Below are 16,025 nucleotides of genomic sequence, written 5' to 3' on the forward strand. Positions count from 1 at the left end.
TAAATGGGTAGATAAGTGAAGAAATTGATTGATTATAGAAGGATAGATAGATAAATTGATGGATAAATTAGTAACTTGACAAATGATAGGTGGATAAATATATAGATACATAGATTGTTAAATTGTAAATGGAGAGCTAAATTAATAGATAAATTATAAATGGATAGATAAATGAATAAATTGTTAGATAAATTGATAGATGGTAGATGGATATATATATGGATAAATAGATAATAGATGAGTAAAATAATTGATGAATTGGTATAAAAATATATCATAGATAAATTATTATATGGATGGATGGATGAATAGATAGATGAATAAATGGATAGATTAATGAATAAATGGATAGATTATAGAGGGATAGAAGGATGGATAGATAGATAAATTGATAGATAAATTAATAAATTGATAGATGCAGATGGAGGAATACATTGATAGATAAAATATTAATGGAGTAATTGATGAATGAGATAGATTATAGATGAATTGATATATGAGTGGATGGGTGGATAGACAGATAAATTAATAAATGGATAGATTATAAAAGGATAGATACATCGATAAATTAATAAATTGATAAATATAGATGGAGAAATACATTGATAGGTAGATGAAAGATTAATAAATTAATTGATAAATTAGGTCAATCGATTATAGATAAATTGATATATGGATGGATAGGTGGGTGGATGGATAGATAGATAAATTAACAAATGGATAGTTGATAGAAGGCTAAATACAATGATAAATTAATAAATTGATAGATAGAGATGGAGGAACACATTGATAGGTAGATGAAATATTGATAAATTAATTGATAGGTTGATTAGATCAATAGATTATAGATAAATTGATGTATGGATGGATAGGTGGATGGATAGATAGATAAATCAACGAATGGATAGATGATAGAAGGATAGATAAATTGATAGATAAATTAATAAATGGATGGATAGGTGATATATGGATAAATAGATGGATATAGTAATTGATAAATTGATAGGTGAATTAATAAATTGATAGATACAGATGAAGAAACATGTTTATATAGATTAGTAAAGTAATTGATTGATAACAAATTAATACATAGATCATAGAAAGATAGATAAATTGATAGGTAAATTAGGAAATTGGCAGATAGATGGTAGATGGACAAATATATGGATAGATAAATAATAGATTAATAAGTTAAGTGATAAATTGATAGCTAAATAGGTAATAGATAAATTGATAGATGGATGGATAGATAGAATCATAGAATCAACCAGGTTGGAAGAGACCTCCAAGATCATCCAATCCAACCTAGCACCCAGTCCTAGCCAGTCAACCAGACCATGGCACTAAGTGCCTCATCGAGTCTTTTCTTGAAGACCTCCAGGGACAGTGCCTCCACCACCTCCCTGGATAGATAGATAATAGATTAATAAGTTAATTGATAAATTGATAGCTAAATAGGTAGTAAATTGATGGATGGATGGATGGATGGATGGATGGATGGAATGGATAGGTAGGTAGAGAAAGAGAGATAATAGATGAGTAAGTTAAGTGATAAATTGATAGCTAAATAGGTAATAGATAAACTGATGGATGGATGGATGGATGGATGGATGGATGGATGGATGGATGGATGATGGATGGATGCATGGATGCATGGATGGATGCATGGGATGGATAGGTAGGTAGATAGAGATAATAGGTGAATAAGTTAATTGATAAATTTATAGCTAAATAGGTAATAGCTTGATAGATGGATGGATGGGATGGATAGATAGATAATAGATAAGTTAATTGATAAATTTATAGCTAAATGGGTAATAGCTTGATAGATGGATGGATGAAATAGGTAGATAGAGAATAGATGAATAAGTTAATTGGTAAATTGATAGCTAAATAGGTAATAGATAAATTGATTGATTGATAGATGTATGGATGGGATGGATACATAGGTAGATAGAGAGAGATAATAGATGAATAAGTTAAGTGATAAATTGATAGCTAAATAGGTAATAGATAAATTGATAGATGGATGGATGAAATAGGTAGGTAGGTAGATAGATAGATACATAGATAAATAGATGAATAAGTTAGGTAATAAATTGATAGCTAAATAGGTAATAGATAAATTGATAGCTGGATGGATGAAATAGGTAGGTAGGTAGATAGATAGATAGATAGATAGATAGATAGATAGATAGATAGATAGATAGATCGATAGATAGATAGATAGATAGATAGATAGATAGATAGATAGATAGATAGATAGATAGATAGATAGATAGATAAAGGGTGAGTACTGAAGGCTGCTGTATAATCTGTATATTGATCTCTTTTAAAGCCTGCTAAAATCCTTCCTCCCTGCACACCCTTTGAAAACAAAATCTCATAAGATACACATTCTCTACACTCTCAACATCAAAACACAAGCATAGGCAGTTTGATGGAAAGAAAAGTGGTGTGAATGAAGCAGTTAGACCCAAAATCAAGTATTTCTTTGAAACCTTTTTGTCAGACCAGGTTTCATTCCTAGGAGTAGAAATCAACAGCTCTAAGGACTCTGCAGTGGCAAGGCTGACAGACACCCAGAGCTCCCTGGACAGAAACCATGGTGATGGTCACCTTCTAGAGATGAAGAAGTAAATAAAGTGTATCACAGGAAATGCATCTAGACTCCCAGAATATAAGGGGAGGGGCAGAATAATCGGCTAATGAAGACTTTGAGAAAGCAAAGATGTTTTAATAGATGTTTATGAAGAATTGGAAGCTTTAATGCTTTTAACAGCTTTGAGAGGTGGAGAATGAAGAGGACAAAATGAATGCTGAGAAAGAAATATGTAAGAATTAAAAATGTGTCTGGGTGAAGGCAATGCCAAGCACCAATGCAGGCTGGGCAGCAAGTGGCTGAAGAGCAGCCCTGAAGAGAGGGACTTGGGGATGCTGCTGGACCAGAAGTTCAGCAGGAGCCAGCAGTGTGCACTTGCAGCCCAGAAAGCCAAGCAGAGCCTGGGCTGCAGCAGCAGAAGTGTGGCCAGCAGGGCCAGGGAGGGGATTCTCCTCCTCTGCTTTGCTCTGCTGAGACCCCACCTGGAGTACTGCATCCAGTGCTGGAGCCCCTGGGACAAGAGGGCTGTGGAGATGCTGGAGTGTGTCCAGAGCAGGACCCCGAGGATGCTGAGAGGGCTGCAGCAGCTCTGCTGTGAGCACAGAGTGAAAGAGTTGGGGCTGTGCAGGCTGGAGCAGAGGAGGCTCCCAGGTGACCTTCTTGTGGCCTTCCAGGATCTGAAAGGGGGCTCCAAAAGATCTGTGGAGGGACTTTTTAGGATATGATGGAGCGCCAGGAGTGGGGGGAATGGAGCAAAGCTGGAGGTGGGGAAATTGAGGCTGGAGGTGAGGAGGAAGTTGTTGATCATGAGAGTGGTGAGAGGCTGGAATGGGTTGCCCAGGGAGGTGGTTGAGGTCCCATGCCTAGAGGTGTTTGAGGCCAGGCTGGCTGAGGCTGTGTGCAGCCTGCTCTAGGGTAGGGTGTCCCTGGGCATGGCAGGGGGGTTGGAACTGTCTGCTCCTTGTGGTCCCTTCCAACCCTGCCTGATTCTGTGATTCTAAATAATCATAATTTAAAAAAAAAAAATGGTCAGCTTCCTTTTGTTGCAGAACAAAATATTCAGGTACTGAAACTAAAAACATTTAAGCTTTAAAAAAATGTTAGCTGTGGCCCAGTTCTTCCAAATCTGGCTACAGCTTTGCTGCTGCTTTATTAATGAAAAGCCCAAGTTAATGAGATCCCAGCAATTCCTGGACCTCTCTGCGATATCTCAGACTAGAGAGAGAAATATTCCTACCTGCCAGGCAGAAAGAGAAGCTTGGCAAGGGAAGAAATCTCTAATGGGTGTTGATTTTTCATGACTGTTGAGTTTGATTCCCAGTCTGTCATTGAACCTTCAGGAGTGGTGACCTCATGCAAAGAATCATAGAATCAAGCAGGTTGGAAGAGAGCTCCAAGCTCAGCCAGTCCAACCTAGCACCCAGCCCTGGCCAATCAACCAGACCATGGCACTGAGTGCCTCATCATAGAATCATAGAATCAAGCAGGTTGGAAGAGAGCTCCAAGTTCATCCAGTCCAACCTATCCCCCAGCCCTATCCAGTCAACCAAACCATGGCACTAAGTGCCTCATCCAGGCTTTGCTTGAACACCTCCAGGGACGGTGCCTCCACCACCTCCCTGGGCAGCCCATTCCAATGCCAATCACTCTGTTCTCTCTCAGACACCCATGAAACGCAGGGGTGGCGACCCCAATCCTGTGTTGCCTTTGCTGGTGCCTGAACTGTGTGCAAGCAGCACCTTGCACCCCCATTTTCACAGTATCACAGTATCAGAGTATCACAGTATCATCAGGGTTGGAAGAGACCTCACAGACCATCAAGTCCAACCTTTTACCACAGAGCTCAAGGCCAGACCATGGCACCAAGTGCCACGTCCAGTCCTGCCTTGAACAGCTCCAGGGACGGCGACTCCACCACCTCCCCGGGCAGCCCATTCCAGTGTCCAATGACTCTCTCAGGGAAGAACTTTCTCCTCACCTCCAGCCTAAATCTCCCCTGGCACAGCCTGAGGCTCTGTCCTCTCGTTCTGGTGCTGGCCACCTGAGAGAAGAGAGCAACCTCCTCCTGGCCACAACCACCCCTCAGGTAGTTGTAGACAGCAATAAGGTCACCCCTGAGCCTCCTCTTCTCCAGGCTAACCAATCCCAGCTCCCTCAGCCTCTCCTCGTAGGGCTGTGCTCAAGGCCTCTCCCCAGCCTCGTCGCCCTTCTCTGGACACGCTCAAGCATCTCAATGTCCCTCCTAAACTGAACACAGCACTCAAGGTGAGGTCTAACCAGTGCAGAGTACAGGGGCAGAATGACCTCCCTGCTCCTGCTGGCCACACCATTCCTGATGCAGGCCAGGATGCCACTGGCTCTCTTGGCCACCTGGGCACACTGCTGGCTCATGTTCAGGCGGGTATCAATCAGCACCCCCAGATCCCTCTCTGTCTGGCTGCTCTCCAGCCACTCCCACCCCAGCCTGTATCTCTGCATGGGGTTGCTGTGGCCAAAGTGCAGCACCCTGCACTTGGAGCTATTGAAGCCATCCCCTTGGACTCTGCCCATCTGTGCAGGCGGTCAAGGTCCTGCTGCAGAGCCCTTCTGCCCTCCAACCCAGCCACATCTGCCCCCAGCTTGGTGTCATCTACAAACTTGTTGATGACTGACTCCATGCCCTCTCGATTTTGAGACAGTGGAGGAGAAGGCAACCAGATGAAACCCCCCGGGAAGGATTGAGCGCAATGATCTAGCGCAACGATTTAGCGCAGCGCTTTTTACCCGGCCCTTTCCGTGCAGCCAAAGCATGGAAGGAGCTGGAGGATGGCTAAGCACCCTGCTTCGTAACACAGCCATAATCCCAACCTCCTCCCCCACCCCCCCATCCCCTCAGCCTGCCATCCCTCCCAGCCCTGCTGCCCTAGGATGAAAGCGGGGGGTGCCACGCCGCGTCGAGTCGCTCAGCTTGCCCATGCGACCCGCCTGCGTTCTCAGCCTCAGCGCGACGCTCCATGACAACAAGGTGAGACAGCAGAGGTTACCCCAACAGCTGCTTCCTAAGCCAGAAATTCCAGGCATTGAAAACCATCTGTCTATACATTCACAAATGTATATAAGGGCAATCTATCAGGCTGCGGCGCTGCAGCTGCCACTCCATCAGGGCCTGCTTCCTTTCTCCAGGCTGAACAATAAGAGCTAGTTCTTCACTTTGTGTCACACAGAATGGCTGATTTGATTAAGTCCCCAACTCTCATTATGCTAGGTAGGGGTGTAGAATTTCAATGATAATCCATAATGCATGACCAGTTTGTCGCCATGGCAACATAAATTCAAGGTTACCAGCTCAGACGCATAATTGGGTGCGCATTGAGCGCCGAAGAAGGGCTGTTAAAATTCTTGTCATAGAAAAGGGGGGGGGGGGGGGGCATCCATCATACTGTCTGAAATTGCAAAGTGGCTCATAATCGGGGGGGGGGAAAGAAAGAAAAGGCCAAAAAACCCCACCCCCCTCCCACCAAAATCCTTGGAGAGGGGAGGGGGAAAAAAAGTTAATAGAATAATGATTACAGCTCATAAAATCATTTAAACAAAAAACAAGACAGGGGGGGAAATATTCCCCTCTCCTCCCCCCCCCCCCCAAAAATAAATCCACTCTTGATTGAAGTATTTCAGTTAATAAGTGTGGAAAAAGGCAACCCGTTAATGGCAGAAGACTTTGGGTAAGCATTCCCCCACCCCCCACAACATACACTCACCTCCTCCTTCTCTCCCTCCCTGCACACCCCTCCCCCCCCCCCCCAAAGTATTTGCATTGTAAGATGGACCCAAAGCAGTGCAGCTCTGAGTCTGACTGATTAGCTGAGGAGCTAATCCCTATGATACAGTCAAAGATGACGCTTCACACGGAGCCTTGCACAGCCTTGTAGGCATCATTTGTCCAGTTTGGAGGGTAAATATTCCCTTCCAAATTAGCTGCACTAAGGAAAGGGGAGGAGGAGGGGAGGGGGGGGGAAGGACTTTTTTTTTTTTTCCTGCTGATTTTAGCTTCTTTTTTTTTGTTTGTTTGGTTTGGTTTTGTGTTGGTTTTCTTTCCATTTTATTTTGCTTTGCTGTATTTATTATTTCTTGGGTGGTGTTGGGGGTTTTTTTTTAGCTGTTGCCCTTGAATTCTTATTGCTCTGTACCAGCAGCCATTTTAACTACCCCAGATGAAATAGGTAAGGTCAAATGGAGCAGATGGAAACAAGAACGTTGAGAATCAGCCTGAGAGAAGCTCTGAGCGTTGTATATCGTAGGGAGTGATCTTACTCCAGCAGATGGATGGAAGAGATGACCTAGAAAGGCTTCTCATTTTGGGTTGTTTTGGTTTTGCCTTTCCCCCCCCCCCCCCCCCCCCTTATCTTTTTTTTCCTCTATTCTTTCTTTCCTCTATCTTTTTTTTCCCCTTTTATTTCCCCATCTTTTCCTTTCCCTATCCTCCCCCCCCCCCTTTCCCCTCCCCCCATCTTATTTCTATTCATTTCTGACTGCATGGCCTGAATCTTGGCATTCAGGAGGTTATTTTAGTGTTGGAAGGGCATTGGTTTGGTTTGGGTTGTTTGTTGGGTTGGGTTTTTTTCTTTTTCCTTTGAAAATTACTCTGATTTTGCCACCTCTTCTCTATCCCTCTAATATTTCCAAGGCAGATGTGATAAAATTGCTCTGATTTTGCCATCTCTTCTCTATCCCTCTAATATTTCCAAGGCAGATGTGATAAAATTACTCTGATTTTGCCACCTCTTCTCTATCCCTCTAATATTTCCAAGGCAGATGTGATAAAATTACTCTGATTTTGCCATCTCTTCTCTATCCCTCTAATATTTCCAAGGCAGATGTGATAAAAATACTCTGATTTTGCCACCTCTTCTCTATCCCTCTAATATTTCCAAGGCAGATGTGATAAAAATACTCTGATTTTGCCACCTCTTCTCTATCCCTCTAATATTTCCAAGGCAGATGTGATAAAATTACTCTGATTTTGCCACCTCTTCTCTATCCCTCTAATATTTCCAAGGCAGATGTGATAAAATTACTCTGATTTTGCCACCTCTTCTCTATCCCTCTAATATTTCCAAGGCAGATGTGACATTTGCATGACTCCTTCTCAAACAAGGCTTGTTTGGATGATCATCTTTCCTAGCAAGGAGGAACGGGCAAATCAGCTTTTACACGAGCACCTCCAAGATGTCAGGGCTTTAAACCTGACATGTCACTGCAGGAAGAAAGAGCATTGCTAAGAGACTGTTTTCCTCAGCTCCAAACCCATTCTCCTTGACGCTGTCTGATTTGTGTCTGTCTGTTTTACAGCCTTGGTGAATTCTAACTGAGGTGCTTCAGTGCATGGTTTTACTTCGTTGGGTTTCTAGGTGGATTTGACACCGTTTCAATGTGTGTTTCTGTAACAAGATGAGGAGAGTTTTCTACAAAGGAATGAAACCTCCTTTGTGCCTTTTCCAAACCCTTTCCCTTTGCTTCTGGGACTGAGCTTTTATTTAATTCTCATGGAGATGGTTATGATTTGTTGGGTGAATTGCTTTAAAACAAAACAACCCCCACAACAGTAGCAAATTTCCCATTGCTTGGAAGTGGGAAAAGCTCACTAAAGAAAACATTATTCCAGCATGGATTTCCTGCAAAGATCAAATTAATCTGTTCAGGCTTTTCAGCCTTCAGGTTTTAGTCTACATTTTGATATAGATTAAATTAAATCTATTTGGGCTTTCCAGATTTCAGGTCTCTCTGTTTCCCAGTCCATATTTTGATATAGATTAAATTAAATCTATTTGGGCTTTCCAGATTTCAGGTCTCTCTGTTTCCCAGTCCATATTTTGATATAGATTAAATTAAATCTATTTGGGCTTTCCAGATTTCAGGTCTCTCTGTTTCCCAGTCCATATTTTGATGTAGATTGAAGTAACCTATTTGGACTTTTCCAGATTTCAGAACCCACTGTTTCCCAGTCCATATTTTGATGTAGATTGAATTAACCTATTTGGGCTTTTCCAGATTTCAGATCCCACTGTTTCCCAGTCCATATTTTGATGTAGATTGAATTAACCTATTTGGGCTTTTCCAGATTTCAGATCCCACTGTTTCCCAGTCCACATATTGGCATAGATTAAACTACATCTATTTGAATTTTGCAGATTCCAGATCCCACTGTTTCCCACTCTGCATTTTAATATGCATTAAATTAATCTATTTGGCCTTCCCAGACTTCAGGTTGCTCTGTTTCCTAGTCCACATTTTGATGTAGATTAAATTGATCTATTTGGGTTTTCAGATTTCAGATTGCAGTGTTTCCTGCTAAGCATTTTGATGTAGATTAATCTATTTGGGCTTCCCAGACTTCAGATCCCACTGTTTCCCACTCTCCATTTTGAAATAGATTAAATGAATCCATTTAGGGTTTCCAGATTTCAGGTTGCTCTGATTCTTAGCCCACATTTTGATGTAGATTGAATTAAATCAATTTGGGCTCTCCAGAATTCAGGTTGCTCTGTTCCTTAGTCCACATTTTGATATAGATTAAATTAAATCTATCTGGGCTTTGCAGACTTCAGATTGCTGTTTCCAGTCCACATTTTATTGTAGATTAAATTACTCTATTTGGGCTCTCCAGATTTCAGGTTGCTCTGTTCTTTAGTCCACCTTTTGATGCAGATTAAATTGATCTATTTGGGTTTTCAGATTTCAGGTTGCTCTGTTCCTCTAGTCCACATTTTGATATAGATTAAATTAATCTATTTGAGCTTTTCAGACTTCAGATTGCTCTGTTTTCCAGTCCACATTTTGTTGTAGATTTAATTACTCTATTTGGACTTTCCAGATTTCAGGTTGCTCTGTTCTTTAGTCACATCTTGATGCAGATTAAATTGATCTATTTGGGTTTTCAGATTTCAAGTTGCTCTGTTCCTTAGTCCACATTTTTATATAGATTAAATTAATGTATTTGAGCTTTCCAGACTTCAGATTGCTCTGTTTTCCAGCCCACATTTTGTTGTAGATTAAATTACTCTATTTGGGCTTTCCAGATTTCAGGTTGCTCTGTTCTTTAGTCCACCTTTTGATGCAGATTAAATTGATCTATTTGGGTTTTCAGATTTCAGGTTGCTCTGTTCCTTAGTCCACATTTTGATATAGATTAAATTAATCTATTTGAGCTTTTCAGACTTCAGATTGCTCTGTTTTCCAGTCCACATTTTGCTGTAGATTTAATTACTCTATTTGGGCTCTCCAGAATTCAGGTTGCTCTGTTCTTTAGTCACATCTTGATGCAGATTAAATGGATCTATTTGGGTTTTCAGATTTCAAGTTGCTCTGTTCCTTAGTCCACATTTTGATGTAGATTAAATTAAATCTATCTGGGCTTTCCAGACTTCAGATTGCTGTTTCCTAGTCCACATTTTGTTGTAGATTAAATTACTCTATTTGGGCTTTCCAGAATTCAGATTGCTCTGTTTCCTAGTCTACATTTTGATGTAGATTAAATTAAATGTATTTGAGCTTTCCAGATTTCAGGTTGCTCTGTTTATTAGTCCACATTTTGATACAGATTAAATGAATCCATTTGGGCTTCCCAGACTTCAAATTCCACTGTTTCCTAGTCTATATTTTGACATAGATTAAATGAATCCATTTGGACTTTTCAGCTTTCAGGTTGCTCTGTTTCCTAGTCCACATTTTGATATAGTTTAAATGAATCCCTTTAGACTTTTCAGCTTTCAGGTTGCTCTGTTTCCTAGTCCACATTTTGGTATAGATTAAATGAATCCCTTTAGACTTTTCAGCTTTCAGGTTGCTCTGTTTCCTAGTCCACATTTTGGTATAGATTAAATGAATCCATTTGGACTTTTCAGCTTTCAGGTTGCTGTTTCCTAGTCCACATTTTGATATAGATTAAATTAAACATATTTGAGCTTTCCAGCTTTCAGGTTGCTCTGTTTCCTAGTCCACATTTTGATATAGATTAAATGAATCCATTTGGACTTTTCAGCTTTCAGGTTGCTGTTTCCTAGACCACATTTTGTCCTAGATTAAATTAATGTATTTGAGCTTTCCAGATTTCAGGATGCTCTGTTTCCTAGTCCACATTTTGATGTAGATTAAATTAAATGTATTTGATCTTTCCAGATTTCAGGTTGCTCTGTTTCCTAGTCCACATTTTTATATAGATTAAATGAAACCATTTGGGCTTTCCAGCTTTCAGGTTGCTCTGTTTCTTAGTCCATATTTTGATACAGATTAAATTAAATCTATTTGGGTTTTCCAGGCTTTCAGATTCCACTGCATTTCTCACTCTACGTTTTGCAAAGCAGAAATTGGAGGCAACTTAGAATAAACATAATTAAAAGTGCAAGAAAAACCCCAGTGAACCAAAACTGAACATTTGCAAGGCTGTTTGGTGTTGGTTAGCTTTGATATTTTGCAGGTCTCTGTGGCAGGACTGTATTTTGACCATTATTTTAATTCCCCAAACCAAAATGCATTTTTTTTTTATGAGGTTAGAAAATCTGGGCTGTAACCTGCAAATTGTTTTCTTTTCCCATAGTGTTTTTGTAGGGCTGAACTGATCTGAACAATGTTTAAATGGTGATGAGAAAGCGTGGCTGAGGCTTACTGCTTCAGAAAGGGAGAGGTACAGTTCATAGAAGAGAAGTCAGGAATGTTTTAATCCTGGGTTGTGATATTCCTGCTGCAGAGAAGGAGATGTACAGCTCATAGAAGAGAAGTCAGGAGTGTTTTAATCCTGGGTTGTGATATTCCTGCTGCAGAGAAGGAGATGTACAGCTCATAGAAGAGAAGTCAGGAGTGTTTTAATCCTGGGTTGTGATATTCCTGCTGCAGAGAAGGAGATGTACAGCTCATAGAAGAGAAGTCAGGAGTGTTTTAATCCTGGGTTGTGATATTCCTGCTGCAGAGAAGGAGATGTACAGCTCATAGAAGAGAAGTCAGGAGTGTTTTAATCCTGGGTTGTGATATTCCTGCTGCAGAGAAGGAGAGGTACAGCTCATAGAAGAGAAGTCAGGAGTGTTTTAATCCTGGGTTGTGATATTCCTGCTGCAGAGAAGGAGAGGTACAGCTCATAGAAGAGAAGTCAGGAATGTTTTACTCCTGGGTTGTGATATTCCTGCTGCAGAGAAGGAGAGGTACAGTTCATAGAAGAGAAGTCAGGAATGTTTTACTCCTGGCTTCTGATATTCCTGCTGCAGAGAAGGAGAGGTACAGCTCATAGAAGAGAAGTCAGGAATGTTTTACTCCTGGGTTGTGATATTCCTGCTTCAGAGAAGGAGATGTACAGCTCATAGAAGAGAAGTCAGGAATGTTTTACTCCTGGGTTGTGATATTCCTGCTGCAGAGAAGGAGAGGTACAGCTCATAGAAGAGAAGTCAGGAATGTTTTAATCCTGGGTTGTGATATTCCTGCTGCAGAGAAGGAGAGGTACAGTTCATAGAAGAGAAGTCAGGAATGTTTTAATCCTGGCTTCTGATATTCCTGCTGCAGAGAAGGAGAGGTACAGCTCATAGAAGAGAAGTCAGGAATGTTTTACTCCTGGGTTGTGATATTCCTGCTTCAGAGAAGGAGAGGTACAGTTCATAGAAGAGAAGTCAGGAATGTTTTAATCCTGGCTTCTGATATTCCTGCTGCAGAGAAGGAGAGGTACAGCTCATAGAAGAGAAGTCAGGAATGTTTTAATCCTGGGTTGTGATATTCCTGCTGCAGAGAAGGAGAGGTACAGTTCATAGAAGAGAAGTCAGGAATGTTTTACTCCTGGCTTCTGATATTCCTGCTGCAGAGAAGGAGAGGTACAGCTCATAGAAGAGAAGTCAGGAATGTTTTACTCCTGGGTTGTGATATTCCTGCTTCAGAGAAGGAGATGTACAGCTCATAGAAGAGAAGTCAGGAATGTTTTACTCCTGGGTTGTGATATTCCTGCTGCAGAGAAGGAGAGGTACAGCTCATAGAAGAGAAGTCAGGAATGTTTTACTCCTGGGTTGTGATATTCCTGCTGCAGAGAAGGAGAGGTACAGTTCATAGAAGAGAAGTCAGGAATGTTTTACTCCTGGCTTCTGATATTCCTGCTTCAGAGAAGGAGATGTACAGCTCATAGAAGAGAAGTCAGGAATGTTTTACTCCTGGCTTCTGATATTCCTGCTGCAGAGAAGGAGAGGTACAGCTCATAGAAGAGAAGTCAGGAATGTTTTACTCCTGGGTTGTGATATTCCTGCTGCAGAGAAGGAGAGGTACAGTTCATAGAAGAGAAGTCAGGAATGTTTTACTCCTGGCTTCTGATATTCCTGCTGCAGAGAAGGAGAGGTACAGCTCATAGAAGAGAAGTCAGGAATGTTTTACTCCTGGCTTCTGATATTCCTGCTGCAGAGAAGGAGAGGTACAGCTCATAGAAGAGAAGTCAGGAATGTTTTACTCCTGGGTTGTGATATTCCTGCTTCAGAGAAGGAGAGGTACAGCTCATAGAAGAGAAGTCAGGAATATTTTAATCCTGGCTTTTGATATTCCTTGCTTCTATTCTATGAACTGGACTTCTTTTCTGAAGCAGTGAGCCTCAGCCACGCTTTCTCATCACCATTTAAACACTGTTCAGATCTGCAGCTGATTCTCCTCACAGCAAGGAAACAAATTGTGCTGGGTTCTAAACCTCTACGAGCCTCAAAGGCAAGAGGATTTTTTCACCAGGGAGAAACAGCAAGATCAGATCCTCCAGTAATGGAGGTTAGAGTTGGATCTCCCTGACTTCGTTTCTGCCTGTCTCTGAAATCTGCTTTTGCACATAAAAAGAAACCCCACCCATAGATCACTCTTCAATACCCAGCCAGGACTCCATGTTCAATGATGTGTTTTATTTCAACACAAGCCCTGCCTTAATATGAAGCTTGCAAATACCGCATCTGGAGGTGTATTCTTCCTCTTGATGTGCACATGGAATTCCAATTAACATTAAGAATGTTAATGAGAATCTGCCCCTCTAGGGGTTGGAGGAGTGGGGGTGGGGGAGACGAAGGAGGGAGCAGGTTTGTAGTTCTGATTTAAATAACAAGTGACTTTTGTGGCGAATCCTAGCATGTGGTCTCCTGCCCTCGGATTGCGGCAGCGCAGCGGCTCCGAGTGACAGCCCGAGATTGCCACATTGATGCGCAGTGATGCTTACCCAAGCGTACCCCTTGTTGGGGAGGGCAAAGAGGAAATCCCAACCTGCCTTCTTCAGGCAGGAGCAAGCTTTAAAATTGCAGAGGCAGGAAAAGGTTGCTGGGAGACAGTGGGCTGGGCTTTGGGGGGGTCATTTCATTCCTTATTTTCATGATTACTATTCTTGATATTGTTGTTATTGTCGTCATCATCATCACTATCATTGTTATCAGTATTATTATCATAGTTATTATCATCATAATTACTATCATTGTTACAATTATCATTATCACTATTAATATCAGTATCGTAATTATTACTATATACATCATTGCTATCATTGTTACAATTATCATTATCACTATTAATATCATTATCGTAATTATTGCTATAAACATCATTACGACCATTGTTATAATTATCATTATAACTATTAATATCAGTATCGTAATTATTACTATAAACATCATTGCTATCATTGTTACAATTATCATTATAACTATTGATATCATTATCGTAATTATTATTAGTATCATCATTACTATCATTGATTTCATTATCATTATAACTAATATCATTGTTATCCTTATTATTATCATCACTACTATCATTGTTACAATTATCATTATAACTATTGATATCATTATCATAATTATTATTATTATCATCATTACTATCATTGATTTCATTATTATTATAACTAATATAATTGTTATCCTTATTATAGTTATCATCACTACTATCCTTGTTATAATTTTTATTGTTATCATCATTATTCCTAACATTATCATTATCATTATACTGATTAATGTAATTATTATCATTCTTATCAGCATCACCATTACTATAATTGTTATCATTATGATCATCATCATTATTGTTGTTCTTATCATTATTATCATCACTATCACTGATGTTATTAATATAATTATTCTTATCAGCATCACCATTACTATAATTGTTATCATTATGATCATCATCATTATTGTTGTTCTTATCATTATTATCATCACTATCACTGATGTTATTAATATAATTATTCTTATCAGCATCACCATTACTATAATTGTTATAATTGTTATCATTATGATCATCATCATTACTGTAGTTATCATTATTATAATAATCATTATCATTACATGTATTAATATTATTGTTATTATCATAATCATTGTTACTGTCATTGGTATAATTGTCGTTATTATTGTTATCATCATCATTATTACCATCATTGTTATCATTATTATCATTATTATTATCATTGTTATTACTATCACTGTTATCATTATTAGTATCATTGTTATTAATATCAGCATCACCATTACTATAACTGTTATAGCTGCTATCATCACTAGTATCATCCTCATCATCATTACTATAATTGTTATCATTATTATTTTTATTATCATTATTACTGTCATTATTATCCATTATTACTGTCATTATTATCATTATCATTATACTTATTAATATAATTACTATCATTCTTATCGTCATCACCATTACTATAATTATCATTGTTATTATTTTCATCATTACTATCGTTATTATCATTATCATTATAATAATTAATATAATTATTATCATCATCACCATTACTATAATTGTTATAATTATTATTATCATCATTATTACTATCATTATTATCATTATTACCATTATCATTATACTTATTAATATAATTACTATCCTTCTTATCATCATCACCATTACTGTAATTGTTATCATTATTATTATCATCATTATTACTATCATTATTATCATTATTACCATTATCATTATACTTATTAATATAATTACTATCCTTCTTATCATCATCACCATTACTATAATTGTTATCACTTTTACCATTATTTTCATCATTACTATCATTCTTGTCATTATCATTATAATAGTTCATATAATTAATATAATCATTTCTATTGTTATTATCATCATTGGTATCATAATCACCATTATTACCATTATTAGAATAATTCTATTATAATTATCAATTTATTATTATTATTGTTGTTGATGATGATGATGTTACTGTTATTATCGTTGTGTCATTGTTATTATTATTGTTGTTATTATTATTATTATTATTATTATTATTATTATTGGTAATACTATTATTATTATTGGTAATACTATTATTATCATTGGGAATACCATTATTATAATTGGGAATACCATTATTATTATTGTTGTTGTTGTTGTTGTTGTTGTTGTTGTTGCTGTTGTTATTATTATTATTATTATTATTATTACTATT

The sequence above is a fragment of the Pogoniulus pusillus genome, chromosome 7 (assembly GCF_015220805.1).
Source record: "Pogoniulus pusillus isolate bPogPus1 chromosome 7, bPogPus1.pri, whole genome shotgun sequence".
NCBI lineage: Eukaryota > Metazoa > Chordata > Aves > Piciformes > Lybiidae > Pogoniulus > Pogoniulus pusillus.